This window comes from Lontra canadensis, unplaced genomic scaffold (genome assembly GCF_010015895.1).
Source record: "Lontra canadensis isolate GAN:19392208 unplaced genomic scaffold, GSC_riverotter_1.0 scaffold60, whole genome shotgun sequence".
Classification (NCBI taxonomy): domain Eukaryota; kingdom Metazoa; phylum Chordata; class Mammalia; order Carnivora; family Mustelidae; genus Lontra; species Lontra canadensis.
This window is the reverse complement of record NW_022631054.1, coordinates 10,311,975-10,338,710: the sequence shown is the minus strand read 5'-3', so window position 1 is coordinate 10,338,710 and position 26,736 is coordinate 10,311,975.

The window sequence follows — 26,736 nt, the reverse complement described above, 5'->3', positions numbered from 1 at the left end:
GAGCAGACATTGGGGCAGAATGAAGGGAGAGAAGTCATGCAAACAGCTCAGAAGATCTGATGTCCAAGGCCGACCTCTGTGCTGTCAGTAGGTCCCTTTCTCTCTCGGCCCCTCGGGATTCCGTTTCCAATATTTCTTCTCTCTTCCTCCACCCATCTTTTGGTCTCTACTGGACCAATCTCCTAGATACACTGAAATAAGGTGCAGTAATTTTTCCCATCTTTAAAAGAAAAAACTCTCATGTCCCTAACCCACCCTCCAGCTAGCATCTACTTTACCTTCTCACAGCAAAACTCCTTGAAAGAGTTGTCTGTCCACCTGACCCCCACCCTTCTGTTCTTTCTTTCCCAGACATGCTCCCCTAAGCTTTTGCCCCACCATTTCCTGCACTGTTCTTGCCAGCGGCATCAATGACCTTCCTATTAACACATGTAGGGGGTCAATTCTCAGACCTCCTCTTATTTGACCTGGGACACAGTTGACTCCTCTCTCTTCCATCAAATCCCTTTTCCACTAGGCTATCAGGGCACTGCATTTTCTTGCTTTTCCTCCAAGGGTACAGCTCCAGCTCAGATCCCCTGAAACCAGACTCCTATACCCGAGTGGACTTCTAAGGGCCACTTCCATTAGCACTTGCAAAACTGAACTCCCCATCTTCCCACTCAAACCCATTCTTCCCACTACCTTCTCATCTGTTAGCAGAATTAATCCCTTCTAGTTAGGCAAAAAAAACCCTCGCTTTTCTCCCCCATACTTCCAAACCCAACCAGTCCTACCGTACCTTCCTTTAAGTGTGTCTAGCATCTTGGACCACATCCATTGTCAGCACCCTGGTCCAAGCCACCCACAACTCCAGCCTGGCTATGACTGCCCCAGAAAGCATCATCAGAGCTGCAGGGGTTGAGGGAAGGGACAAAGGTGGCCCAGGCAACACAGGGAAGAAATGGTGTGATGGAGAAGAGTGGGAGCTCCAGATAGATACTACTGGACAGAGAGTGGGTGACAAAGAGTGGGGAGAGCTAACGGTGAGCGCACACCAGGGACCAGAGATGGGGAATCTGGATCATTACCCGCTGGAACTTGGGTTTCTTCTGAGCCAATGAGAACTCGGTGAAACCTCACCAGACTGGGTTCAGCATGGGAAATGGACTGAGAACGTGGAGGTGGGAGAGACCCATTCGGATGCAGTTGCTGCGGTGTAAGCAAGAGATAATGGAGACCCAGAAAACTGAGAAGCACATTCAGGATCCTTAGGAGATGGTTACAGACCCGGGAGTTGGCTGTAGGCAGGATGTGGGGGAGGAAGCTTTGAGCTTGGGGACGGAAAAGGTGACACAGCTGCTCACTTGGGCTTGACCCAGCCATACAGAGGCCACCGAAGGTGTTGTGGGGGAGAGGAGAAATCAAGTTCAAGTTCAGGTTTAATGAACCCAAGTGCCTGGAAGGGTATGTGGCCGGATACATGGACCTAGAGCTAAGGAGCTGAGGTGGGGTGGTATTTGGAAGTAACATAATTACAGATGGTAACTGAGACCCGAGAAGGGAGGGAGCCCGACCAGGAGAGACGGATACAGGGCTGGAGGGGGAGAAGGCCCCGCCCAGAACTCTGGGGAGCACCAACACTTTGGGGAAGAAGAACCAAGAGGAAGTCAGAAAGGGCGAGGCTTAAGAAGTCGAGGAGACACCGGGAGAGAGCAGTTCTCACAGGACCTGCAAGGAGAGCTTTTCAAGGTCAGAGGGCATCACGGCTGAGCCCAGAACATACCAATGTGAAGGTCATTGGTGACCTTGGCAGGAGCAGTTTGTGACTGCACGGTGTCTGAAGCCACACAGGATTGGAGATCAAGGGGTGAGGAAAGAGAGAACGAACATCTTGAAAAGATGAGGCTTCCCAGGCGCCTGGGTGGCTCAGTGGGTTAAAGTCTCTGCCTTCAGCTCAGGTCGTGATCTCAGGGTCCTGAGATCGATTGAGCCCTACATCGGGCTCTCTGCTCGGCAGGGAGCCTGCTTCCTCCTCTCTCTCTGCCTACCTCTCTGCCTATTTGTGATATTTCTCTGTCAAACAAATAAAATCTTTAAAAAAAAAAAAAAAGATGAGGCTTCCCATCCTTTCTACAGATGACACAAAATACATTTTCGATTTTCAAACTAATATAAAACTTGCATGTATGCTTAAATTCAAATAAGCCCTTTCTAAATGATTTTAAATGCAAAGTTAACATATTGCCACTTTTCGTTGAAAATAACTTCTGCCATGGCTGTCTCACTCCTTCTCGGGAGGGTTGCTCCTCCTCAGTGGTGCCTCCCAGCACAGGTCTGGCTCCTCTGTTTGGTGGTCCAGCAGGGTCTGGCTCTGATGGGGACAGGAGAGAAGGGAGGATGGGGAGTGGGACTTGTGGTGGAGACAGAGTGGGGCCTTTTAAAAAAAAAAAAAAAAAAACCAAGGGAGGTTTTTGCATGTTGATGGACTATAAATAGAAACCCATACTCTTGAAGACTCAACATGCCGGAGGGTCTAATCGATAGAACATGAGGGTTGAAGGTGGGGGGGATTTGGAGCACAGGAAGGACGGCTGAGGATGTCAGGTCCCCACCCACATGCTCCCAAGGCCTCAGTGGTCACATCTGTGAGGGGCCGTGGGGCACTGGGTCTAAAGGAGGGGACAGGCATTAAAGGCACCAGAACAGGTGCTAAGGCTGGGCAAGAGCCAGGAAGAGCAAAGGGAGGACGTTGGTGCCTTTGGGGTTGGGGTATTGGACACTGACCCACCCAAGAAGCTGGGGCTAAAAAGAGATGTAGCCTCTCCCTCAGCACCCTCAAGGTGAGGGCAAAGGGGAGGAGAGCCCGCTGGCCTGGGATGAGCCTGCTGAGCCCCTTCTGGCCAAAACCCCTCCCTGAAAAGCTCTCGCTCCCTGCTGAGGCCCCCATTCCCATCCCACCTGCCAAGATGCCCTCTATCCATCAGCCAGAAGGATGGAAGAACTGGAATGTCTCCTACCCGGGGCTGTCTCAGCCTCTGAATTGCTGCCCCGAGGGTGTGCTGGCTCTGACTTTCTGTGTGACTGTCCTTGAAATTTCCATTTCTGCTGGAGGTGGGGCCCTGGCCACTGAGAGCGGGGGACGCTGCTGGGGGAGGGAGAAATGTGTGCAGAAGGCCCAGGGGAGGCCACCTGGTTCGTGATGTCCCAGTGGTGACCCCAAAGTATAGACAGAAGGGCAGAGGGTAGCAATTGTGTTGAAAAGGAGGGTGGGGCAGGGGATACACTATTTTCCCTTCGTTTAAGTGTTTCTCGGATGGCCCCCAGTAGAGACGAAGAAGTATGTGGATCATCTACAGCTTTCGACAAGGTTTTTCTCTGATGCCATCCTGGAGAAAACAATTTGCAGAACCCCAGGTTCTGGCCCTGGAGAATCATGCTGGCATAGCAGGAGTTAATGTCCCCCTTCCCCTCTCCCGACCCCCCCTCACATTTGCCCTTCTATGAGGCCAGAATGTTCCACTCCAGACTGAGGCACACAGCTTGGGAAAAAACTGCCCATCAGCCAATGAATCAGATATCACATTGAATCTAGCACTGTCAGAGCCCGAGATCAAGGAGAAGGCCAGGGTGGGGGAGGGGGCAGCAGGTTGCTAAGAGAGAAGCCTCCTGTTCTTGCTGCCTGAGTAACTGGGAGGGTGACAGTGATGACTGGGGGTGGGGTGATGACAAGCTCAGCCTTCACTGGAATGAAAGGCTAAGGAGAGAGTTTGGTCTGTCCCTCTGGTCCACACAAGGAAGAGTGATCACTGCTGCACGAGGACAAGCCCCCAGGGTCTTCAGGAACCCAGGCTTATACTTCCAAGGTATACAGACAGCCCCCTGCTGCTGCCCCTGTCTTGCTGCCCTCCTCTATGTCCCCACCTAAACCCTGGCCTTTCCCAGTGAGCTCAGGCTGGCACTGGGTCACTGCCAGGACTATGTCCTGGTCACTGCACCCAGCCCTAGTCGCTGTGAGAGCTGATTGTTCCTTCTCTAAATAATTTCCCTCAACCACATGGGAATCAACTTCCCTGGAGGTTAAACACCTTCCCTGGAGTGCAGATGGCTGTCCTGTCCCACTTGCCTAAAGCAGGGACAGATTCTGTGGTACGATTCATGTTCCAGTGTTCCCTGGGGAACCAGGCCGAGGAGTCTCCAGAGGAGACCATGTCCACATCTTTGCTGAACTTTCTTCGTCTGACCTGTCCTGTTCCTCACTCACCTTGTCCCACATACTCATCCAGTAAATCACTTAAGCAGGAATCTCCCCAGCAGGCATTCTTGTAGGGACTCTAGAAAACCCAGTCTAGAAAACCCTGTATCATTCATTCACAACCAGCATCACCCCAGGCCTCCTGTCAGCCACAGCCCATTGTCACTCGAATTTCAGCCTCACCGAGTACCTGATACCTGGTAATAAATTCCTTCCTGTTTACACTCAATATTGCAGATTCTGTGGCCTGCAACTAAGGACTTTGACGAATACAATGATTCACATGAGAAGGTTGCATCAATTAATGCTCAAGGGAGCAGGGAGTCTGGTCTAGGAGTGGGACCGGTCATCTGACCTGGTTGGGCTTTGAAGGCATTGGAGGTCCTATTAGTAATAGAGGATGACATAGTGAGGACTATTTACCCATTGTTTTAATTTTTTAAGGAACATAATGAACACCCATGAGTTCAACACTCATCCCAAGTTATACTATCAGAAACATGGGTCTGCCATGTGCTCCTTGGGACCTGTGTCTCCCCCAAGAGGTCACTACTATCTGAAGGCTTTATCATGTATGTGGATGCCTAAGTAAGATATTGTTTTTGCCTTGTCTTTGAACTTTATGAAGAACATAGTCATTTGAGACTCGCTTTTCCACTTAGAATTATGCTACTCAGGTTTACCCATGTTGTGACATATAAAGGAATATCACTCATTTTTACTGTTGTATAGTATTCTGTGTGTGAATACACCATAACCCATTTATTCTGGGGGCCACTGGGCACTTGAATTGTTCTCTGTTTTTTGTTTTTTTTTAAGATTTTATTTATTTATTCGACAGACAGAGATCACAAGCAGGCAGAGAGAGAGAGAAGAGGAAGCAGGCTCCCCACTGAGCAGAGAGCCCGATGCGGGGCTCGATCCCAGGACCCTGAGATCATGACCTGAGCCGAAGGCAGAGGCTTTAACCCACTGAGCCACCCAGGTGCCCCTTACTTGAATTGTTCTTGAATTGAATTTTTTTTGTTCTTACACAAAGTGCTACCAGGAACTTTCTTGTCACCTATCTTCTGATGCACATGGCAAAAATTTCTGTTGGCTATAAATCCAAGAGTTGAATATCTAGGTATATGATTATCCAATAGCATAAAAGAAAACCAAATTGTTTTCCAAAGTAGCTGTTCAATTTGCACACCCACCGTCAATGTGTAAGAGATCTCTCATTGATCAACGTTTTCTTCAGAAAGTATTGCTCTTAACTTTTGCCAACTGGCTGTATTTAAAATGGTATCTCATTCCAGTCTTGATCTCCTGATTATTAGTAAAGTTAAACATTTTTCATCAATTTATTGACCATACATGTTTTCTTCTCTGAGAATGTCTTTTGTCAATTTTTCTTTTTTTTTTTTTTTTTTTAAAGATTTTATTTATTTATTTGCCAGAGAGAGAGAGGGAGAGCGAGCGAGCACAGGCAGACAGAGTGGCAGGCAGAGGCAGAGGGAGAAGCAGGCTCCCTGCCGAGCAAGGAGCCCGATGTGGGACTCGATCCCAGGACGCTGGGATCATGACCTGAGCCGAAGGCAGCTGCTTAACCAACTGAGCCACCCAGGCGTCCCATCTTTTGTCAATTTTTCTATTGAATTTCTTCTGTTTTTCTTTTTTTTTAAGATTTTTTTATTTATTTGAGAGAGAGAGAGAGAGAGTGTGTGCCCACAACATGCGATATTGGGGGGAGGCGCAGTGGGAGAGGGAGAGAATCTGGAGTAGACTCCCCGCTGAGCACAGAGGCTGACCTGGGGCTCAATCTCGCAACCCTGAGATCATGACTTGAGCCAAAATCAAGAATCAGAGGCTTAACCGACTGAGCTACCCAGATGCCACCCCTATTTTTAAAAGATTTATTTATTTATTTGAGGGGGGAGAGGGAACACATGTGCACGCCTTCTCTTTTTCTTATTATTTTATAATAGTTATTTACATACACTAGATATTAATCTTCTATTGATTATATGTGTTACAATTATCTTCTCCTTTGCTGTGGTTTATATTTTTATTTCTTCTGAGGTGTCTTTTTAATAAGTGAAAGTAAGACAGCTAGTGAAGAGTATTTTGATTAATGTTAGGAATACTATTACACCAAACAGTTCTACAAAACTGGAATTATGATAAAATCTGATCGCTAGTTTCTGATTTGTATTATTTAAATTATTACAAAGAGTTCTAGACCTTAAAAAATATGAAGTTTGGGGCACCTGGCTGGCTCAGAGGAGTGTGCTACTCTTGGCCTGGGGGTCATGAGTTCGAGCCCCATGTTGGGTATAGAGACTACTTACAAATAACATTTTTAACCCGAAAAACAAATTATCTGGTTAAGAAATGGGCAGAAGACATGAATATAGATATTTTTCCAAAGAAGACATACAGATGGCCAACAGACACATGAAAAGATGCTCAACATCACTGATTATCAGGGAAATAAAAATCAAAAGTACAGTGAGATACAACCTCACACCTGTCAGAATGGCTTAATTAACAACATGGAAAACAGGTGTTGGCGAGGACGCAGAGAAAAGGGAACCCTCTTACACAGCTGGTGGGAACACGAACTGGTGCAGCCACTCTGGAAAAAAGAATGGAGTTTCCGCAAAAAGTTGAAAATAAGGCTACCTTACCATCTAGCAATTGCACTACTGGGTATTTACAAAGGATACAAACTTCTGATTTGAAGGGGCACACGCACCCCAGTGTTTATAGCAGCATTATCAACAGCAGCCAAATTATGGAAAGAGCCCATATGCCCACTGACTGATGAATGGATAAAGAAGATCTTGTGTATACATGAATGGAATATTACTCAGCCATAGAAAAGAATGAACTCTTGCCATTGACAATGCTGTGGGTGGAACTAGAGGACATTATGTTAAGCAAAATAAGTCAGTTAGTAAACGACAAATACCATATGATTACACTCATATGTGGAATTTAAGAAACAAAACACATGAATATAGGGTAAAGGAAAAAGAAAGAGGGAGGCAAACCTCAAGAAACTCTTTTTTAAGATTTTATTTATTTATTTATTTATTTATTTAAGACTGCACAAGCAGGAGGAGGGGCAGAAGGAGGAAGAGAAGCAGGCTCTCCACTGAGCAGGGAGCCCAACCCCAGGGAACTGGGATCATGATTTGAGCTGAAGGCAGATGCTTAACCTACTCTACCACCCAGGCGCCCCACCATAAGAGAATTTTTTTTTAAGATTTTTATTTATTTATTTGAGAGAGAAAGAGAGAGCAAGAGAGAGAGCATGAGAAGGGGGAGAGGAAGAAGCAGACTCCCCGCTGAACAGGGAGCCAGATATAGAGCTCAATCCCAGGACCCTAGGATCACGACCTGAGCCAAACGCAGACACTTAACTGACTGAGCCACCCAGGTGCGGCTAAGAGACTCTCATCAATGGAGAACAAGCTGAGGGTTGCTGGAGGGGAAGTGGGTGAGCGATGGTCTAGAATGGGTGATGGGCATTAAAGAGGGAACTTGTGCTGAGCCCTGGGTGTTGTATGTAAGTAATGAATCACTAAATTCTACTCCTGAAACTAATTTCACACTACATATTAACTAACTAGAATTTTAAATAAAAACTTGAAACATTAAAAATAAATAAACAAAATCTTAAAAAATAATATAATAATAATATAAAGTTCTTCCTAAAGATATCTAGTTAACATCTTTTTCCTTAAGAATTGCATTAACTGTTAATCTGCTCCTATATTTAATGGTTTGAAAGTTCTTAGTCATTGCTTTTATACACACAATTAGCAGCTTTCAAATCATCAATTATTACAACATTTTATTCATGAAATATTAAATGTACATTTGTACTTCAACTGGCTGAAAGAATTTAAGCATCTAAAGCAAAGAAGGACATTTTTTAAAAAAGATTTTATTTATTTATTTGACAGAGGGAGCCAGAGAGAATAAGAGGACAGAATGGCAGAGGGAAAGGGGGAAACAGACTCCCCACTGAGCAGGGAGCCCAATGTGGGGCTCGATTCTAGGACCCTGGGATCTTGACCTGACCTGAAGGCAGATGCTTAACAACTGAGTCACTCAGGTGCCCCAAAGATGGACATTATCAGTGATTTGCATCTGAAACAGCTACCCATGTTTGAGAGCAAATATTCAGATATTAATAGTAAACCTAAATAACATGGGTTCCTTAATTGAATTTGCAGACATTGTTACCTTGATAAGAATTGATGGAAATCATGATCATGGACCACACACAAGTTCAAAGACATCGGAAATGATACTAAAGTAAATGCTTGCCTGTTCAACTTTCTAAGGGTTCAGGCCAAAGCCACAGTTGAAGAGCTGATATGAGTCGAAAACCAGGTCTGCAGCTAATCTCTGCCATGACCCTAACACAGAATTATTTTAAACTGTACGTCATTAAATGATTTATAGGTAACGTTCTCCATATATTGGCGTTGATCCCGGGGTCCTTGGATGAGTCCCTTGTTGGGCTCTCTGCTCAGCGGGGAGCCTGTTTCCTCCTCTGTTTGCCTGCCTCTCTGCCTACCTGTGATCTCTGTCTGTCAAAAAAAAAAAAAAAAAAAGAATCTTTTCTCAATCACAATATCAATAGTTACTAATACTTAACTATAAATCTTACTGCTTTGATTACCCGTTGCTGTGTTCAGCATATCAGGCCTTCCTTGTTTCTCAGCCAACTTTTCTCATTTGCTTTTCCATTTGGCTGAAGCACTTGCTCTAACAGTTACTTCAGAGAAGCTACACGGGCAGCATTTGCCCATTTGGGATCTGCTTTCCACCTTCTCCCACCCTGCTCTGTGGCCCCCACCCCATTTCCTGCCAGCGCTCACCCTGTTTCCTGGCTCCTACTTCCCTCATCACCTCTCAGACAAGCCCAAACGCATCTCCGGGCCTGAGATGCCCCCGATTCCTTTGGGGTACATTCTCCCTGCTGCTGTAAGCCGAAGAAACTTAACTTCGATTAGATACAGGTGTGTTCCTGGTGGTCTTTTGCTGGTGGATTTTGACATCGTATGTAAACTCGTTCCCCCTGAATCTATGGCTATGGACAGAAGGTTGCAAATTAAAACTGAGTATTATTATTCCCAAGGTCTGCCTAAACCTCACAAGCAAAGAGTCAGAATACATTAAAGTGATGATTTAAAAAAAAAAAAATATATATATATATATATGTATACACACATATATATACACACACACACATACATATATCAGGTGTCAGCTGTCAAATCTTATGATTAATGAACTCTGGAGCTGCCTTAATGAAAAGTATTGCCAAATATTGCCGAAGAAACAGCTGGTTCTCCCCTTTCTTACCACACGCCCATGGAAGATGGTATTTTCATGTCACACTGCAATGTCAAAGACATATGGAAAAAGACTGAGCCTGCACTGACATAAGAATCTGACTCAGGGGCACCTGCGTGGCTCAGCTGGCTAAGCATCTGCTTTCGGCTCAGGTCATCATCCCAGGGTTGATTCTGGGATTGAGTCCCATGTCAGGCTCCCTGCTCTGCAGGGACTCGGCTTCTCCCTCTTGTTCTGCCTGCCACTTCCCCCTGTTTGTGCTCGCTCTCTGTCAAACAAATAAATTAAAATCTTAAAAAAAAAAAAAGAAATTTAAGAATGTGACTCAGTAATATCACTCTTAATAACAGGGTGTTAGGCAATCTTCTCCATTTTATTGGCATGTAATTTAGAAATGGTAATGTGTACAAATTGATTTTAAATGCATATGTCCTGTGTAATCACCACCCAGATCAAGAATACAATAAGTACAGCTTCCCAGAAGATTCTCTCGCATCCCTGCAAGTTCGTACCCCTCCCATGGGTAACTCCTTCCTGATCTCTACCACTGTCGGCTAGCTATGCCAGTTTTTAACTTCATATGACTGTAATCATACAGCATGGACTCTTTTGTGTCTGACTTTTTTTTTTAATTCTTTTTTTTTTTTTAGATTTTATTTATTGGGGCATCTGGGTGGTTCAGTGGATTCAGCCTCTGCCTTCAGCTCAGGTCATGATCTCAGGGTCCTGGGATCGAGCCCCTCATCGGGCTCTTTGTTCAGCCGGGAGCCTGCTTCCTCCTCTCTCTCTGCCTGCCTCTCTGCCTACTTGTGATCTCTCTGTCTCTGTGTCAAATAAATAAGTCAAATCTTTTTAAAAAATATTTGATTTATTTATTTGAGAGAGAGAGAGAATGAGAGAAAGCACGAGAGGGGAGAAGGTCAGAGGGAGAAGCAGACTCCCCATGGAGCTGGGAACCGGACGCGGCACTCGATCCTGGGAGTCCCGGATTATGACCTGAGCCAAAGGCAGTAGCTTAACTAACTGAGCCACCCAGGTGCCCTATTTTGTTCTTTTTTATTGCCATGTAATATTCTGTTGTGTGAATATATCAAAACATATTTTTTTTTAGATTTTATTTGACAGAGAGAGATCACAAGTAGACAGAGAGGCAGGCAGAGAGAGAGAGGGAAGCAGGCTTCCTGCTGAGCAGAGTGCCCGATGTGTACTCGATCCCAGGACCCTGAGATCACGACCTGAGCCGAAGGCAGTGGCTTAACCCACTGAGCCACCCAGGCACCCATATCAAAACATATTTACCCACTCTGCCGTTGATGGACATCAGGGTTGTTTCCAGTGTGGATTATGATGAATAGAGCTGCTATGGACATTCTCTTCCATGCCTCCCGGTAGACAGAAGCATTCATTTCTGTTAGATATATATATCCAGGAATAGAATGCTGATCGTGGGAGGTATGCATGTTTAGTTTTTGTAAATATTGCAGACGTTTTCCAAAGCGGTCGACTCAGTTTACAGTCTCACTAGCTATGTGACTGTCCTGGTTTTTCCTCACCTTTGACCTTAAGATACAAAATTTTTTAAAGGCCTGGAAAATGGTACTATTTTTAAATCTTTAAAAAAGATTTATTTATTTATTTGACAGAGAGAGAAATCACAAGTAGGCAGAGAGAGAGGGAAGCAGACTCCCTGCTGAGCAGAGAGCCTGATGCGGGCCTTGATCCCAGGACTCTGAGATCATGACCTGAGCTGAAGGCAGAGGCTTAACCCACTGAGCCACCCAGGCACCCTATTTTTAAATTTGAGGTATGTATATGTGTATAAAATAAGAGATGTCTGACTCCTTATATATTTGATCTTAATAAAATAAAATTATTTCTAGGGACGCCTGGGTGGCTCAGTGGGTTAAGCCGCTGCCTTCGGCTCAGGTCATGATCTCAGGATCCTGGGATCGAGTCCCGCATCGGCTCTCTGCTCAGCGGGAAGCCTGCTTCCCTCTCTCTCTCTCTCTCTCTGCCTGCTTCTGTCTACTGTGATCTCTCTCTGTCAAATAAATAAAATAAAATCTTAAAAAATAAAATAAAATAATTTCTCTAAGTTCTTAAATCAGAGTTAAAATATATCCAATTAAAATTTTGATCAAAAATTTTTTATCATTTCTTTTGGGGGAAAAAAAGACTGACTCTACCAAGTATTGGAAAGCATGTGCGGTTTCTGTGACAGGGGGTTTTGGCTGTAGTCTGTTGGCAATTATTTAACAAGTGGCTCTCTGAGAAAGATACTCTAATTTGTAGAAGTTGCCAATTTCTGTGGCATAAATACTTTTTGACTGTGGCTGAACCCTCACACGTTGCCAGTGGGAGTCTAAATTGGCACAACCACTTTAAAACATCATTTGATGATATCTACTCAAGTTGATGGGGGGACAGCAATTCCCGTGGTAGGTATGTGCACCGAAAGATTTATATTACTTAAAATAGTCAAAAAGCCGGAGAACTCGAATGGATAAATCGTGCATTAATGTAATGGGATGCCACACGGCAATGGAAATAAACAAGTTGCTGCTACACATAACAACAGGAATGAATCTGAGAAATAGCAGAGAGTGTATAGTATGTAATTCTAACAATATGTAAAGTTCAAAAACAGTCAAAACTAGTCTAGGGAGTTAGAGAGGTCAGGATAGTGGTTACCTGGGGAGGACAGAGGGTGGTGATGGGGAGGCTTCATTACAAAATGGTTATTGAATGCACTGAATGTTTGTGCCCCCCAAAAATCACATGTTGAAGCCCTAACCCCCCCCATGTGATGGTATTAAGAGGTAATGAGGTCATGAAGGTAGGGACCCCATGGTGGGATGAGTGCCCTTTTAACGAGAAAGCACAGGGATGCCTGGGTGGCTCAGCTGGTTAATTGTCTGCCTTCAGCTCAGGTCATGATCCCAGGGTCCTGGGATCAAGCCCTGCATCCAGCTCCCTGCTTGGCAAGAACCCACCTCTCCCTCTCCAACTGACTTCTCCCTCTCTAGCCTGCTTTTCCCCCTGCTTGTGCTCTCTCTCTCTCTCTCTGTGTCAAATAAATAAATAAAATCTTTTTTTAAAAAAGAAGAAGAAAGCAAGAGGGTGTATGCTCTCTTTCCTCTCCCTTTATCCTCTCCCCCACCCTCCACAGTAGAGAGAGGGTAACCTTCTGGGAGTGAGGAAGAAGTCTCTCACCAAGAACTGAATCTGTCAGCACCTTGATCTTGGACTTCCCGGCCTCCAGAACCATGAGAAATAAATGCCTGAAATTCGAGCCATCAGATCTACAGTATTTTGTTACAGCAGCCTGAGCTGACTTAAACAATTAAGTTTACACAGATGTGTTCAAGTTGAAATGATGCGTTAAGCTATATATTTATGATTTATGAAATTTTCTGTGGGAGTTATTTCAATTAAAGGGTTATTAAGCTAACGCATTCGTGCAGTATTTGCACACATAAAACCAAAAATCTTATTATTATCAGAATAAATTAACTTTTCAACGTCTCTAATTCATAGATAAATCTTACTGTGTTCATAAATTAAACAAACTATATCTCAGCCAAACACATGAAGACAATTTCACCAAGGGAAACTTAGGCTCACAATCAGGCAACTCATTCACATACTTAAGAGCAAAAAGAATATTTTCCCAACCCCCAAATACTAACTTTTAACCAATGAGCTCTCAATCCAGTCATATCAGAGGAAGTTTCTGGTTCGAAAAACAGAACGCAGTACCTTCACAGAAGGAGAAAAAGTCAAACACACATTTCATGACAAAAGCATTTACCATTAAGAAGGAACCTCTAATTCATCTGCTCTTCCCCTAAAACCCTTCTATTTCCCCATTCTGACAGAAACATCCCTTTATTACACTGTGGGTATGAGGCTGTGATATCCTTCGGTTCTCTGTCTGTTCCAGGTGAATCAAGGGAATCCGTGGAATCAGGACGTTTCTCAGCATAACTGACATCTAGAACCACCCCAGGCACGCAGCCAATTCTGCTTGGAAACTTACTGGCTCTGCCTCTTCTCTTATTTAAACCACCGTACTTAGTCTACTTTAGGAAAGGGGAAAAGTTCCTGTCTCCACAGGCTTCGGTTTTCTCACATTTTTAAATAAAATCTTTGGGCCATTGCCATCAGCTACTCCCACATTTTGCCTCTATCACCATTTCCTGACATCTATCTACATGGTGAAGTTAGGAGAAGCCGCACAGCTCCCAACACACACACACACACACACACACACACACACACACACACACACACACACTCTTTCTCTCTCTCTCTCTCTCTCTCTCTCTCTTTTCGTGGGTCTGCTTTCCAAACACTCTGGAAGCCATCCCCTGGTAAATAATATTGTCTTTGGTGAATTTAGCAGCGTACCTATCGGTATTTATTTATTGCTTAAATTCCACTAGAGGGCACTATAACACCACCTCTAACACCGATTGGAAGCAGAATGGCTTCTGTGAACTCCCAAGGGAAACTTCCTCTTCCTGTATAACCCACCTACATGGTCCTACCTGATTATTCCTTATACTAAGCACCTAAAAAAGAAATCGGTGGCATGAATAAGGAAGGAATGCAGCACCACCATCTATCCCCCTATTCTTGAGCCCTTGGACCCCAGGCAGGATACTCTCACTATCCAGTCATTCCTTCCCTCAAAGTGTATGTGACTGACACAGGTGCATTTTTAGTGAAGTTGATTTGACAGTGCTGGACCCCTGTCAATGCTCCAGAAAAAGTCAAAGGGTTGAGTTGGGTCTAGGGGTCTAGGGTCATTACGAAAACATAAAAGATATGTCAACATTGTTGACAACCCCACCTCATGACCGGGCTGTCTCCTCTCTAGACCTAATTCTCCTCCTGGTCACCCCCACCTGCATCCCCTCCTCCCTTCTCCCTGGACCTTTTGTCTCAGGACCAGCTCTCATTGTTTCCTCTCCCCAAGGCTATTATATCAAAAGTCAGGACTAATCGCTCATTAGCTCACCCAAGAGAATGGGTGGCTTCATGTTATTAGGACAACTACTTTATCTTAGAAAAACAAAAATGAGCAAACTTTGGTGTTGATAACATCTCTATGACTGAGCCTTGATAATAAAACATTACTTCTTATTGTACTTTTTGACAAAAATGGTCATATCTAAACATAAATATATTCAAGATGGTGGCTTTCGTGAGTGCAAGTGTTTGAGCCAGACTGCCTCCCATTGTTTGCTGTTTACTGGCCATGTGGACTTGGGCAAGTTACTTCACCTCTGCGCATCAGTTTCCTTAGCTGTTGAAAGGGGAAGGTAAGAGCGTCTACCTACTTCACCACATTGGTGGTATGAAGATGACAAGAGTTAATGAATGTATTTACATAATAAGCCAATCAGAGCCAATCTTCGGGATTTCGAAGTACTAAAGCCAGGAAAAGCTTCCCTCTGTTCCTCTGACACAACCAAGGCCCCTGTGATGGAAGACCTGAGCTGCTTTTGGCTGTGTGGCTTCCTGCGTGGATCCTGCGTGGGGAATCTTGTGTGGATTCCGGAAGAATCCCGCCTGCAGTAGAAGCTGTAATGAGAAAGGGAGAGAATGTCTGAGTCCCGGGATCTAGATCTACTCTTGTTCTCTCTGGGCAGCAGTCAATGAACAAGAGTCACTAAGTGCCAGGCGCTATGAGGACCACTTTCCAGGTATGGGCCCAGTAACCCCAGTAACCTCAGAAGCGTAGTCCATGCTAGATAGGAGGAAAATTGCTCAAGATGGCAGAGTGCGAGAGCTGGGACTTCAGCCTGGGCAGCCAGCTTCGGAGCGGACAGTCTGCATGTAGGCCCCATATTCTTTGTTGTGGGGGCCTGTCCTGTGCGCTGTGGGATGTGAGCGGCATTTCAGGCCTCCTCCCACTAGACGCTTAGCACACCTTTCTCCCAGTTGTGACAACCCAGACTGTCTCCAGACACAGACAGATCACCCCCTGTTGAAAACCACTGTGGCCACTCCTACGGCCTCCCAGATTCTTTTTGAATCGCTACCGTTGAGTGACCCGGATGCTGCATTAGCCACAATTCAGGGCGACCCGATGCAAGTGTCAAATACAAACAACCCAATTTTCCTCACACCCTGGGTCACCCACAACACATTGCTACCTAGACCCCGTGTTGTCAAAAACCCCTAGTCACTTACCAGCCTGTGTCCCCAAAACTTCCTGTCACTGAGTTTTCTATAACCCATTACCTAGTGGCATCCCTGCCCTCTGTTCCCAACCAGAGTTTCACAGGGTCAGAGCCACAAAGCTCTTCACAGAGACAAGGCACAAAATACCCACGGAGGCAGAGACAAGGAGACAGAAACCCAGATGCCAAGACAAGGCAGGAAGAGGCAGAGACGCTCCCAGGGACCGAGAGAGGCTCTACCCCGCCAAGAGGGCCATAGCTGGTTATGGTAAATGGGTCACCAGGGACCCACCAAGGCCCTTCCCCCAACCTCAGGATTAGACCTGGGGGTGGGGAGGCTAGATTCTCAGGGTAAGGAGCTTAGACCCAGCATGACAGCTAATCGCCCACACGAGACCTCTCTGTAGGTCACCTAGCCCCGGGCAGCGCCCAACCCCACAGCCACTCCTCTGCTCCTCCCATCAGGGACTCCATGGACAAGTTTTCACCCCTGAAAAATCACAGCCCAGAGGGCGGGGGCAAGAGGTCAGACTGTCCAGCCTCCCCTCTAGCTCTGCTACCGGGGAACCAGGGTGGGGCGAGATCCACAGGCACCTACAGTGTTGGTGGGGGCTGGGGAGCCCCCGGACAGAGATCTTGAGCTTTCCACTAGATTGTCTCTGGCAGGATCTGGCTGAGTCCAGAGAAACATCTCTCTGGGTTGAGAGCCATGGTGGGGAGCAGAGGGTCCCTCCTGTTCCAGGCCCCTCACCCACAGGGCCCCTGAGGATTACCAAAATGAAAGAATCAGGCCTGGGTTTGGGGGCAATAAGTCTTTAAAGCAGCCCCACCCACACACTGGCCTGGCCTGGTTGCCATGGTGATACCCCAGTTGCTCCAGAGGCGGCTGTCAGGCCTTGAAGTGGGGACAGTGGAGGCAGAGGATCCTGGAACAGCAGCGGGTTGGGGTGAGAGGTCAGTGCTCTCTGGGAACATTCCCAACCATGGCTGGGGGCTGAGTGCCCAGGTCTGTCTCCACTCCTGCTATCTCAGTTCAGGCTGCATCCCCAGCTTCTGGCCTCTACTTCCTCTGTGGCTCCCTGAAACGGACTACCTCAGAGGCCAAAATCCACCTGTAGCTCACCAAGAGCAAGGTTCTGCTGAGAGGACCGATCAGTGGGCTCAGGTCCGGAGGCTGGGTGAGGAGCTCAAGCATGTTGCCCCAGGGTAAGGGCTCAGAGAGGTTCCAGTGAAAAAGAGAGGGGATGAAGGCTCAGCATAAAGGTTCTGGAAAAATCCAGGCCAGACATAGGTACAAGACTTCAGGCTTGGGGCAAACACGCCCTAAATATGACAGGAGAGGGGCACCTGGGTGGCTCAGTGGGTTAAGCATCTGCCTTCAGCTCAGGTCATGATCTCAGAGTCCTGGGATCGAGCCCCGCATCGGGCTCTCCGCTCAGTAGGGAGCCTGCTCCCCCTCACCCCGTCTCTCTCTGCCTGCCTCTCTGCCTACTTGTAATCTCTGTATCTCTGTCTGTCAAATAAATAAATAAAATCTTTAAAATAAATAAACAAATAAATATGACAGGAGACTTCAGTGGAGGCTCAGGGACAAGGACCCAAAGGGGAGGGCACCGATGGGGCTCAGGGGAGGATCTGTACTGGTGCCTCCCTTCAGTACTGACTTGTTACGAAAAACAATTGTTAAAATACTAAACTTCAGGTGAATAACTTTTTGAATGTATGAATTAAAAGGGTCTTTTGTGGTGTATCTATACAATGGAATATTATTCCACTGTAAAAAAAGAATGAAATCTTTTTTTTTCCAAGATTTTATTTTATTTATTTGACAGACAGAGAAAGACAGTGAGAGAGGAACACAAGCAGGGGGAGTGCGAAAGGGAGAAGCAGGCTTCCCGCCAAGCAGGGAGCCCAATAGGGGGCTCGATCCCAGGACCCTGGGACCATGACCTGAGCTGAAGGCAGATGCTTAACGACGGAGCCATCCAGGCACCCCAAAAAGGAATGAAATCTTGCCATTTGCAACAGCATGGATGGACCTTCAGGGATTATACTAAGTGAAATAAGTCAGTCAGGGAAAGACAATACCATATATGTGGAATTTAGGAAACAAAACAAACGAGCAGGGAGTGTGTGGGGGGGAGACAAACCAAGAAACAGACTCTTAACTCTAGAGAACAAATTGGTGGTGACCAGAAGGGAAGGGGACGGGGGATGGGTGAAATAGGGGATGGGGATTAGGGAGTGCCCTTGTGGTGAAAAAAAAAAAAATTATATGATTTAAAAAATATTCCTCTTTCTTTAAAGATTTTTTTTTATTTTATTTTTATTGATTTGACAGAGAGAGATCACAAGTAGACAGAGAGGCAGGCAGAGAGAGAGAGAGAGGGAAGCAGGCTCCCCGCCCAGCAGAGAGCCCGACGCGGGACTCGATTCCAGGACCCTGAGATCATGACCCGAGCCGAAGGCAGCAGCTTAACCCACCGAGCCACCCAGGCGCCCCTCCTCTTTCTTTAAACAAAAGTGATTTAAATTCAGTTACATTCCTAGAGGTTTCTCCTAACTTTTCTTTTCTTTTTTTTTTTTAAGATTTTATTTATTTATTTGTCAGAGAGAGTGAGCACAGACAGAGAGTGGCAGGCAGAGGCAGAGGGAGAAGCAGGCTCCCTGCTGAGCAAGGAGCCCAATGCGGGACTGGATCCCAGGATGCTGGGATCATGACCTGAGCCGAAGGCAGCTGCTTAACCAACTGAGCCACCCAGGCGTCCCTCTCCTAACTTTTCTGAGGTTGAGTTCTCTTATCTATAAAATGGCAAGAATAGTAACTGGTTTGTGAGTCATTGTGAGGACTAAATGAGAAAGTGAATGTGAAGTTCTTAACACAGAATGTACTCAATAAATAATAGTGTAAAAAAAGTGCACTTAGAAATGGAAGAGACTGTATGAAGCAAGAACAGCAGTAACCACGCAGGTCGCCGCCTGCCAGCCGATGTTATCAGTCCCGAGGGCAGGAGTTTGTAAGGATCAATTTCTTTTCTCATTAAGAAAGACCAGGCTTTGTGGGGAGAAGGGGCACCCTTCATGAGGGAGAAGGAATGCTGCCAACCGCAGTAGGAACACACTGAAAATCTGTAGCTTATGAGCTTTGGCATGTAGGCAGTAGGATAAACTTACTTTCTCATGGTACACTAATCAGAGAGGTCTAGGGCAGAAAAGGGGCTCTCTTTTAAACATTGACATGTAATTGACATATAATGTGTAAGTTGAAGGCAAACAACATATTGATTTGATACATTTATACTGCAATGTGATTAGCTAACACCTCTATTGGGTCACATGATTAACATTTCTTCCTCTTTTTTTTTTTTTTAAAGATTTTATTTATTTATTTGACAGACAGAGATCACAAGCAGGCAGAGAGGCAGGCAGAGAGAGAGGGGGAAGCAGGTCCCCTGCTGAGCAGAGAGCCCGATGCCAGAACTCGATCCCAGGACCCCCAGACCATGACCTGAGCCAAAGGCAGAGGCTTAACCCACTGAGCCACCCAGGTGCCCTGATTAACATTTCTTCTGGCAATGGGGACAATCATGGTGTAGTCTCTTAGCCATTTTAATGTTTATAATACAATTTTGTTGTCTTTTTTTATTTTCAAAATAAGACTCCAGGGGCACCTGGGTGGCTCAGTTGGTTAAAGCACCTGATTTGTAATTTCAGCTCAGATCATGATCTCGAGGGTTGGAGCCCTGAGTCAGGCTTCATGACTAGCGGGGGAGTCTGCTTGAGATTCTCTTTCTTCCTCTACCCCTCCCCCTGCTCACGCTCTCCCTCTCTCTCTCAAATAAATAAATAAATAAATATTTATTAAAAAATAATAAAACTCCCATTCAGCGGTTCTCAAAGTTTTTGATTTCAGGACCTCTTTGTACTTTTAAAAATAACTGAGGACCCAGAAAGTTCTTATTTTAAAGATTTTATTTTTATTTATTTATTTATTTGTCATATATATATATATTTATTTGTATTATTATATTATTATATATTATATTACAATAATATTATTATTTTATATATTTATTTTATATATAACAAATATATATATTTGTTTATATTATTATATTATTATATATTATATTATAATATTATTATTATATATATTTATATATTTATTTATTTATTTATTTGTCAGAGAGAGAGAGAGAGAGCTAAGGCAGGCAGAGTGGCAGGCAGAGGCAGGTAGAGAAGCAGGCTTCCCGCTGAGCAAGGATCCCAATGCGGGACTCAATCCCAGGACCCTGGGATCACGACCTGAGCCGAAGGCAGCGGCTTAACCAACTGAGCCACCCAGGCATTCCCCAAAAAGTTCTTTTTAAGTGGGTTTTATCTGTTCATATTCACTATATTCAAAGTTAAAAGTGAGAGACACTTAAAATACATATAAATTGAAAATAACAATATCCACGTATTACAGGTTAACGGAAAAAAAGTGCCTACGAGAAATAGCTGTGTATTTTCCAAAATGAAAACTTTAAATGAGAACAGTGACATTGTTTTACATTATTGGAAATCTCTTTAATGTCTGGGTCGACAGGAGACCGCTGGGTTCTTATACCCGCTTCTGCATTCAATCTGTCACCATATGTTGGTTTGGCTGAGTTGGGCAAAGGAAATTCAGCCTCACCATGTATGTCGCTGGAAAAGGGAGAAGTGTTGGAATAGGTTTACCCGTTGTGCTTGTTCTTTCATACCGCACCAAAACCCGCCAGGCGTAGTTTCCTGAAGGTTAGTCGCCGTGTGGAATCTGAAACTCCATTAAAGAGCTTTTCATATCCTGTTACATGAAATCTCATGGGTCTGTCCTGCACCCTGAAGTCATCTTTTATCCATGTGTGATTTTGAACATCACGTCCCGGTCATTTGGAAGATATCGGTTCACCGAGTTATGCAGATTTTCCAAATACTGACACATTTCGTTATACGATACAAACAAAACACGCCCCCCCACCATCTTCATTGATGTCATCACCAACCTCATCAAAACTGAAAAGATTTCAGGGGCGCATGGGTGACTCAGTGCGTTGAGACTCTGCCTTTGGATGCGGTACCTGGGTGCCTGGGTGGCTCAGTGCGTTAAAGCCTCTGCCTTCGGCTTAGGTCATGATCCCAGGATCCTGGGATCGAGCCCCGCATCGGGCTCTCTGCTCAGTGGGGAGCCTGCTTCCTCCTCTCTCTCTGCCTGCTTCTCTGCCTACTTGTGATCTCTGTCTGTCAAATAAATAAATAAAATCTTAAAAAAAAACAACAACAACTCTGCCTTCGGTTCGGGTCATGGTCTCAGGGTCCTGGGGACGGAGCCCCACGTGGGGCTCTCCGCTCAGCGAGGAGCCTGCTTCCCCCTTTCTCTCTCTGCCTACTTGTGACCTCTGTCTGTCAAATAGATAAATGAAAAATCTTTAAAAAATTTTTTTGAAAAGATTTCAAACTCAGAGTAGCAGATAGATATTTGCCAAATTCTAATTTTCACTTGAAAGCTCTAATTTTATCAATGGCGACAAACACTAAGAAGTTGTTTCCCTTAAAGTGACGGGCTCACTTGGTTCACTTCGGAGAAAGTGGATGCCAAATACCCAAGCCCGACTATTTTTTGTCATTTGTTCTTTTAAGTAAAACCAGTGAGAAAAACGACTTTCAGCTCATAAGTCGACTGCATAAATGCTTTTCTCCAAGATTACTATCATACAACAGAATGCAGAAGACATGCTTTATGTATACTTCCCATTTGTCACAAAAATATTGAAAAGACACTTAAGGGTTGAAAGTTAAAATAATTAATAATTTTACTGTTTCATTAAGACATTTTTAAAGATTTTTTTTTTATTTATTTATGAGAGAGAGAGAGAGAGCATGCACAGGCAGACAGAATGGCAGGCAGAGGCAGAGGGAGAAGCAGGCTCCCTGCAAAGCAAGGATCCCGATGTGGGACTCGATCCCAGGACGCTGGGATCATGACCTGAGCCGAAGGCAGCCGCTTAACCAACTGAGCCACCCAGGCGTCCCTCATTAAGACATTTTTAAGTGAAACTGGCCTTTTTCCCCCTTTTATCATTTTTCCTCTCTTTTTTTTTCTGCGCATGCACAGTGGCAGACAAAATTCAAAGCTTGCTGGTACAGTTGGGAGCCACGCCCTGATTCCTCCTTGGGCATCAGATTAGAACTGCCCACCTGCTGCCCTTGCATCACTAACGTGAATATTGACAAAGTGAACATGGCAAATAAAAATTTGACATTATTATAAAAATCATTTTTGTCTTGTGGGTCCCCTGTAAGGGTCCTGGAGACCCCTGGAGAACTTCGAACAAGACCTTGAGAATCGGTGCTCAAATTTGAATTAAAGAATTAGAGTGGTTGTATTTACTTTTCTTTTTAAATTACCCTTTTTTGGGGAGATATCATTCAAAGGTTTGTAAAATGCTCTCTCAAATATCCCATGGAAAAAAATGAAAGTCAATTCCATTTGTGGTACTATTTGCTTTACTTCCTCCAAAAAGGGGCGGGGAGAGGACTCAGAAGCGGTTTGGCCCCTGGGAGTGCACAAGGCATGTGAAGTCATCCATCATATGTGTCATGGTGAGCAGACACAGTCCTGAGACTGCAAAGGCAATGGTGTTGGGAACTCAGAGCCCTCTGTCACCTTCCCCCACACAGTCTCAATAACCACACATGCCAACACCACACGCAGGCACACACGCATGTGTGGGCAGACAAGCCACACGTTTTACCATGGCCAATTTCACACAACATCAATGACAACCCCGACCATGGTTTATACTCACACAATGCAATCAGCCACATCATAGCCAACAAAAGGTCCCAGTAGTCAAACACCCAACCTTATTGTTCTTGAAACCAATTCACGTTTTATAGTCACAGTTGGAGAATTTCAATGGCCATACACCCAGTCATAGTTACACTCAAACTATCAGTATGGCACAAAAAACATCTACTGGGTTGCCATGCAACTCTGTGTGCATATTATTCACACGATGAGAGCGTAGGCTTGGGAGATGGGACCAACTTGGCTTCAAGTTCAAGTTCTACCGTGTACTAGTTCTGTAACCTTGGGCAAATTATTTAACCTTCTTGAGCCTTGATTCTAGAGAAAGGAGCTAATTCCTACCTTGTAAAGTTGATGTGAGGACGACACAAAATAACCGGACAAGTGACAACACCTTGTCTGGCTAGATGTGCCCAGGGATCCAGCTGTAACTGCCATGTATGGCTTTTGTCACCAGAGGGCACCAGGGCTCCAAGGTGTCCATAGGGGGTGCAGGAAGAAACCAGGCCAGAAAGACTGCGATTCCTGGGAAGGATTCCTGAGACAGGTGCAGACTGGGAAGGTGTGGGGGTGCGCATGGGGATATGCATGGGGCTGTACAGCCCCCGAAAACCCCAGACCCCAGTGAGGCTCAGGACACCAGAATGTGCTGCTGGGTAGGATGGGCACCTCTGGGTGAGAATTCTGATCTCACCTAGGAAGCAGGACAAGTACTTACTATATACCAAGCCCTTTTCTATGCCTACTTCACGCATACTTGATCCCCACAATACTATGATTGACGGTCACTTCTAATAGTATTCTTGTTGAGGAACATTGTAGAAACCGAGGGCCCAGTTTACCCGCATATGAAATGGAAGAGCTGGGGTATGAATGCAGGTATCTTGGCTTCAGAAACCCTGTTCGTAACCCCTGCTCTGCATTGCTCTCCCAGAGACCCCTCCCCTCCGCCTCCTGGGGCTCTGCCAGGACACCCTGACCCCTGTTGTCTGTCCTGGAGCTCAACCAGACCCAGTTGACCCTTTCCTCTTTTCCAGCCTCTCCCTGCCTGCACCTTGGGCCTGCCCTGGTAAGAGGCTTATCAGGCATGTGGGGGGGACAGATAAGGCAGGGCCCCCGAACATGGCTTATCCAGTCCTGCCATCCCCAGCTGCTGGGACTTTGGGGAGCTGCCAGTAGATGGAGCCCCACCCACCCAGCCCTATGCCACCCACACCCAGAGCCTGGTGTCCCTCCCTGCCATGTCACAGCTCCCTGTGATGTCATCATCTGTGGTGACATCATTGCTCCTCCTTTGAGTCTAAAGGGGCCACCGAGATGGGAGTTGGGGAAGTGGCGTTAGACAGGAGTCTTAGCCAGGCTCCAGGTCAGCAGGGTGGGTTGGGCTGGATGTCCCAGCATCCTCTCCAGGGTGGATGGCTATTTTTGGTATTGGCTGCTTCACTTAGAGCCACCCCCCTCTGGTCTTCTCAATCCAAAGAGGCTCTGGGTCTGGCAGGGGCCGGAGAAATCTCCAGGACCATTGCAGAGTGGCTCTGGGTATCAGCCTCTAGCTCTGAGCCAGCCCCCTACTCCCCACAGGGAGGCCTGATGCTGGCAAATAGGGGCCTTGCATCACTTCCCGTGGAAAGTGGCAAGGTAGGGAGGGACTAGAAGGATGTCCTGACAGGTGGACATAGCTGGACCTGCTCTGACAGTCACGTGTGTCAGCTTGCTTGTGTCATCAAGTTTACGTTCACAGCCTCTGACCAACACCATCACACGCCAACAGCCGTTCCATCTCACGGACAGGCCCTCGGCCACAGATGGCCACGTGGTGAGCCACACCAACACACCAGCAGAGGCACACTATCCTACCTCTCACATGGGAGAGCGGGGACCCCTCCCCCTTCATGTATTCCTCTGTATTCCTAGAGATTAGCAAATTCCCAGTACCTTGCACATGGACACTCCTATGTGGTGAGTCCATGGATGTCTGATTATACGGGACCTGTGACTGCGGTGGGGGTGGGCCTGGGAGAAAGCCAGCCCTTCTGTGTCCCCTCTTGGCCTCTGCGGACCCAAGATGGGGGCAATGAGGAAGCATAACTGCTATTTCCAGCACCACCCACAGCCCCAACTCCAGTGATGGTCGCTCCCCAGTTTACACCAGTCCCTGAAGGGCTCTGGGCCATGCAGGGGCACTGCTCCATCCCCTCCAGGTTGTTCTCTGGTGAGTTTCAAAATTGGGTATTAGGAATGTTGGATGATCTAGATGTTGGGTACCCCGGGCATAAGCCCACCTGGGTATTGGACCCCTGAGGCTCTGGGTATTGAGAACTCTGGATTTTGGGTTCTCTGAAGTGTTGGGAGCTCTGGCACCCTTGGCATTGGGTATTCTGGATTTGGGGAGATCTATGGTGTTTCAGAATCTGGGTTTTGCACGCTCTGGACGTTGGGGCTACCCACCCACCCAACCCCAGACAGGGCCAAAGCCAGCGTTTCCAGTCTATAGGCCTGATTTCACCTGGAGCTGCTAAGATCCAGCCTGACACCCTGCTCTGAGCCCCATGATTGGCTCATGCTGCCCCCTTGGACCAGACCCAGAGACAGCTCAACAGAATGATCTGAGAGACACACGGAACCCCACAGACATCTCCTGGATTGGGAACCAATTTAATCTGCTCCCTTGCATTAGGATAGGACAGGGAAGATGCCAGGTACTGAGCACTGGGCTCCAAGTTCGAGAAAGAATATGAGAGCCGAGCCCACGTGGGCCACTCCCAACAATCTTGCCCTGTTCCTGAGGCTGGGACTCCAAGAAGGTGGAGATCAATGGTCAGAACAGGCTGCAACCCAAAACAACGTCTACCCTCCCCAACGTCTCAGCAGGGCCCCTCCCCCTCTGCACCCCTCCACCAAGCTCCTTCAGTGCCCTCTAGAAGCGGCCCACATCTGGTCTTATCCCTATTGCCACAGACACAGGCCCAAGCCAACTCTGTGTCTCCCAACAGAGGCCTTGATCCTGCAGGCTGACGACAACAAAGGAGGAAGCCAGCCAGCACTGGGGGATCCGACGCTGGGTGCAGCCCTCCCAGGAAATAGCACTGTAACTGGAAGCTTGGGAGACACACCTTAACCCACAATGGGTGGGGCCCCGCCACAGGCTGCCTGCCCTCTCGCCCAGCCCCAAGAAGACAAGAAGAAGCAGGTCAGCAGGTCAGCAGATCCCACCAGTCCTCTTGTCTGTCCTAGGCCTGATCCCCCTACTCTCCTGACAATGGTCCAGGCTAGCCATGCCCTTCCCACTTTGTGGGCCAGCTGCCCAGGGCCAGGAGCTCCCAGCCAGGGACGAAGGCCATCCAGTTCTGACCTGGGCTCAGCCCAGACCTGCCTCCCTTGGGGCCTCATTTTAGTTGGGGAAGAAAAAAAAAACACAGCTGCTCTTGTCCCTGTCTCAGGGAGCCAAAATCTTTCTCAAGTTTCTCCTCAGGATTCAACTCACTGTATGGCTGCCCTTTCTGGATCAAGGTGGGTAAAATGCACACATCCATGAATCTCTCTATACGTATACAAATATATTTTGTGTTCTGTCATCTCTGTCTAGCAAAACCCTCATGGGCAAATCTCTAACCTCCCCACCAAACACCCCAGGGAAAATCTTTTCCCCCAACCCATGGACTAAGGTGATAACTGCCTCCTCACCTCCCCCCTCCCAATTAATGCCTAACTATCCTCCCAGTAAGGCCTCAGGTTGCTGAACCCTGAGCACCTCACCCTCCCCTGCCCCCAGTCCCAAAGCCTGAGGGCCTCCTGGGCGTCTGGTTCTGAATCTCCTGAAAGGCTTCCCTTCATATGGATGCCTTAGTGTGAGGTAGGAAGTCTCCTCAGGCCATAATAATCATCAGACACTTCACTGATCTGCTTGGGGCCTTCTTGTGCCCCTTCACCCTCCATCTACTGCTCCAAGAGCCAAGGAGCCCATTGAAACCCCCTCTCACACACTTCCTTTTCCCCACTCCCTACCTGGGGGACTCTTCCAAGAGCCTCCAGAGAGGGAGGGAGAGTGAGACCAGAAACAGAATGCATGTCCTAGGCAGGAGTGTCAAGGAGGGCTTCGACACTCCTGTCGAATTTGATGC